The sequence below is a fragment of the Zophobas morio genome, unplaced genomic scaffold (assembly GCF_036711695.1).
Source record: "Zophobas morio isolate AGI-343-1 ecotype UQ-CSIRO unplaced genomic scaffold, CSIRO_AGI_Zmor_V1 ptg000021l, whole genome shotgun sequence".
Taxonomy (NCBI): Eukaryota; Metazoa; Arthropoda; class Insecta; order Coleoptera; family Tenebrionidae; genus Zophobas; species Zophobas morio.
Window position 1 is genome coordinate 9,230,150 of NW_026972126.1, and position 4,616 is coordinate 9,234,765.

Consider the following 4,616-nt stretch of genomic DNA (forward strand, 5'->3'; position numbering starts at 1 on the left):
ATCCGTTATTTTTAAACATTCGAAAATGGTTTTTTATTTCTGGACCAAATAAAAAACCATTGAAAAACGCTCAAAAGAAAGACCAATGAAAACAACCAAAAACGCCCAAAATCCTTCAAAAAGAAACATCAATTTTTATGCACCCCAAAAATACTCAAATATCCATAGACTGCCGAAATTGGGCACACGAAAAAATAGTTCAAATTTACCCAAAATCAAACAAAGACACCTTTAAAGTAAGCAAAAACTTTACGACAATCTCTTGTTTTTAGACACCCAATATAGCTTTTCGTTTTTGGACCAAGCCAATTGGCGCATGCAAAAATCATTGATCGAAAAAAAGAAAAATTACGAATACTCAATAAAATCCATATTGTTTTATTTAAATTATTTGGCGAAACATTTATAATATCTTTTCTTCTTATTTTTTTATAATATGATAATTCATTTTTACCTAATCTTATCATAACTTATTATTTGGTATTCTATTTTATAGTTTTCTAAAATTTTCTTTAAATCTTTCTTAATATCCGTAAATTCAGTGGGATACTGAAATTCCATATTGTATAAAGCATAAAAGATCATTTGTTATTATTATATTTTTCTTTTAACTAACGGGAACCATAGGTCGGTAAACCACGTACTCAGATTAATTTTATAGGACTAGTTATGTGTACTTATAAAATCAAACAGCTTTAATGGATTAGGATTAATTTTATATTGATTTAAAAGATTATATTCCTTAACGTAATTTTCCTATTTATCTAACTCTTCTAATGCTTTTCAACAAATTGTTTAAACAAGAAAATGAATCGCCTTCGACGCCACGGTTCTCCTCCAACGATAGTAATTGGTGTAAGACCAGTTAATCAAGATTTTCTATTCTAAGATGTTGTGAAACTTTGGCGAATTCGTCAACACGTGTTATTTTGTTTTAAAAACAAATGGCAGGATATTGATTTATTCCGGCTTCTTTTCTATCACGATTTTATTTATAGAAAGGACCTTGAAAATTATCATCAGTTAAATTAATATCATCACAGGAGGTATAGTTTAGTTAGTTTTTAATCCCAATGCGAGTGGGGTACCTACTCTTCCATGGAATGAGTAGATCGCTGGCTTGGCAGTCCGCGAGGTGTAGTGGATGATGCAATTCATTATGTAACAGGCTCGTGAATCTCGCAACACAACCTAACGCTGAAAAGTGAGGACGGTTCGATCGTCTTGGTCACAATTTCAAAAATACAATGCTTTTAGTCTACTGGAGGTGCTCCCCATGTATTTTGATGCAAATTTTACCATATTTTATCTCATATTAATAACTTATTTAAAACTGTTTAGATGCATTCGGAAAAATATGGTCCACATTTGTGAATTCTTATGTATCACCAAAGTAAGCTGAAGCTGAACTATCAGAAGAACATGAAAACAATCTATTCAATACACACTGTCACTCAAAATTTTAGACTTATTATGCATTTTATGATGTCATCGTCAATGCTAAAAATTTATCTAGTGACAGCACTTCAAAATTTAAAGATAAGTGTGAACTATTACAAGTACCTATTGTGCGTAATTTTTAATTGTAAAACTCACCATAAACATGCTTAATACTTAATAATAATATTGTCATGACTCATGACCATAAAAATTGAATTATCTAAAGAACATAATCACGGAGCAACTCATTGTAGATATTAGTGCAAGTCGTAGTCACTTGCGGAAGATCAAAGTTTAAAGTCTTTTTTATTTTATTAATTGGAATTAAACTGCAAGTAAAACTGATGCAAAAAATGTTTATTTGGCAATATTAATATTAAAAATAATGGAACCCACTAATCGTGGTCATTACAAAGATTTGTATCGCAGAAATAGCACGAATCACCCTCTGTATTATTAATTATATTACATTCCGTTATCATGTTTGTGTCATCAGCAAGAACGCAACCTTTGGAGTACTCTAGTCGTCCATCTAAAACGAAGTACGAACATTAAAATTAACGTTACCGAATAATATTTAAATACCCGGTGGTTGAAGAATTGCTGCTGAATAGCACCTAAATTCACCAACAAAAGTGGGGCATTCATCTATGGTTGGAAACTCGCAACTTACAGTACATTTATAGCACTCAGATACAGCACCATCAACTGGGAAAAAATCCTTAAATTAAAAAAAAAACAGATGTTATTTACCTTGATGGTAGACTGTAAACAAAAGCAGCAGCGTTAAACTTTCCAAAATGAACTTCATATTGAATGGAATTTTGCTCAAACAATAGTGTTTTATATACTCCCATCTGTTGTTTTTTGATCTAGATAAGTGTTAACTGACTTGACAGGTGTGACGACAAGGAGATATCAAGAAAAGAACGCAAAAACAATCTTTATTGTAAATAATCAACTTTTAATTAGCTGCATTACATAAATCCTCTTGGCAAGTGTAACATGAACCACCTTCGACGTTCGTAGTATTGCAAAAGTCTTGAAAATCTGTATCTTCGTCAATTGAGCAACCTTTCAAGTGTTCAGTGGTACCATCTAACTCGACAAATTATTAAATTGGAACAAAATGGATGTGATGTTACCTTCGTTGGTAGATATAGATGAATAGCAACTGACGTTGTTATCTAATGCTTCACAGTTAAGTGTATTTAGTGGAGGTTCGCAGTCATTTATGCAATAGTAACATTCTATAGTATTACCCCCATCCGATATTCCTAGTAGGTAATTGTATATATTTTGTTCGAGGTTGAAAATCTCTTACCTTGGAAACACAATATTGCGCAAAATATAAAACAGTTAACGATGAGTGCTTTCATTTTAAGTGAACAAACAATTGTCGGAATACTGAGAAATTTTTTGTAGTAATGGTACTTAAACCTAATGATAATTCAGAGAAATACATATTGAAGATACTGTATTTATCTTAATATGAGTTACATAAATCGTCGTCACACATGTAACATCCGCTATCTGGTTGATAATTTAGGGTGTCACAACGGGTGTGCCAGTACTCATCATCACTCAGAACCAACGGGCGGAATTGTGTTTCATACGCTAGATCCAGTGCTGTCACGGCGATAGTTTGATTACAAATGTATTTTTCTTTTGGATTATATCAACATAATATAACATTTCAAGTTCACAAATCTGTGGTCCTGTGTTTGAAAAATTAAAAAGGACATCGAGTATTATTTTTTGAAGTAATATAGTAATATAGAAGTAGTTTTTTAACAAGCTGTAAACACTCCTAAGCGACGCACTGGCTACGACCTTGTGGACCAGATCAAAGCGTCCCCGCTACTCGCCGTAAAACACACCTTGCTTCAACTGGGGAATTGTATCCGTAAGATAAATTCCCGCCTACTGCTCAGAACACACCCTTTAAACTCTTGGTACGTTCCATCTAAAAAAATTGAAATATTATTTCAAGTATAAAAAATCAAAGATATTTTACTTGGAAGTGGTCCATGAGATGCATAGCATCGGAAATCTTGGAAATCGTTGACACTGTCCCGTATTTCCAAAGGCTCTTCACATTGCCACCAACAGTAATAACATGTTTGCACACCAGTGGAAAAACTTTTTCCAACAAAGACGGTAGACCAGGAAATTAAAATAGAAATAATTATTGTCAAGAATTTCATAATGAACTAACAAAGTATAGGCTCGTGGCTATTTTATCTTATTTTTTGTTATCAGATGCTACAAGTAGGATACCACTTGGAAAATCTGATCTTTAATTACGTTCATTGCGTTAATTTTTTGTTAATAATTAATAATACTTAGTTCACAGAAATGCATACATATTTATTATCTTAATACCAGTTACATAAATCATCGTCACACATGTAACATCCGCTGTCCGGCTGATAATTTAGTGTGTCACAACGGGTGTGCCAGTACTCATCATCACTCAGAACACACCCTTTAAACTCTTGGTACGTTCCATCTGTAAAAAAAATATTATTTAAACGTGTCATAAATTAACGATGCTTTACTTGGAGTTATCGCATGAGATGCATAACATCTGAAATCTTGGAAGTCGTTGGCACAGTCCCGTATTTCCAAAGGCTCTTCACATTTCCACCAACAGTAATAACATGTTTGCACCCCAGTGGAAAAACTTTTTCCAACAAAGACGGTAGACAAGTAAAATAAAATGGAAATAATTGTTAAGGATTCCATAATGAACTAGCAAAGTATAAGATCGTGTATATTTTATCTTATTGTTTGTTATCAGATATTACAAGTAGAATGCCACTTGAAAAAATCTGATCTTCATTAAATTCCTTGCCCCAATTTTTGTTAATGATGAAAGAATTTGATGTAATTTGGTATAATAAAATAATCGATCTGTCAAAATGTAAAACGTCTCGAAATCCAGAAGATCCTCATAATCGATAACATAATTACTGACACGTGTTAAAAAATTTTATCTGGAATTTAGTTTTCAACCTTCCTAAATAACTTTCCATCCATTATCTATTTTTAGAACAATCGAAGCATCAATACAAATATTCGCAGGTATATTAGTATTCTTATCTAATAGTTACCTGTGATGAAAACATTATCAGTGCAAAATACTTATCCCTTTATACAAAATACACTAAAAA

General features: G+C 32.3%; 2 long non-coding RNA genes across 2 annotated transcripts; both read right to left on the reverse strand.

Annotated features, from left to right (window-relative positions):
* Positions 1-1,782: 1,782 nt before the first annotated feature.
* LOC135132507 (uncharacterized) lies at positions 1,783-2,859 on the reverse strand. The gene is made up of 5 exons (XR_010281036.1): positions 2,765-2,859; positions 2,586-2,717; positions 2,194-2,538; positions 2,026-2,148; positions 1,783-1,972 (listed from the first exon to the last, which is right to left on the reverse strand). It is a non-coding gene; the product is annotated as an uncharacterized LOC135132507 (long non-coding RNA).
* Positions 2,860-3,789: 930 nt separating this feature from the next.
* LOC135132509 (uncharacterized) lies at positions 3,790-4,226 on the reverse strand. The gene is made up of 2 exons (XR_010281037.1): positions 4,002-4,226; positions 3,790-3,952 (listed from the first exon to the last, which is right to left on the reverse strand). It is a non-coding gene; the product is annotated as an uncharacterized LOC135132509 (long non-coding RNA).
* Between the last annotated feature and the right edge of the window lie 390 nt (positions 4,227-4,616).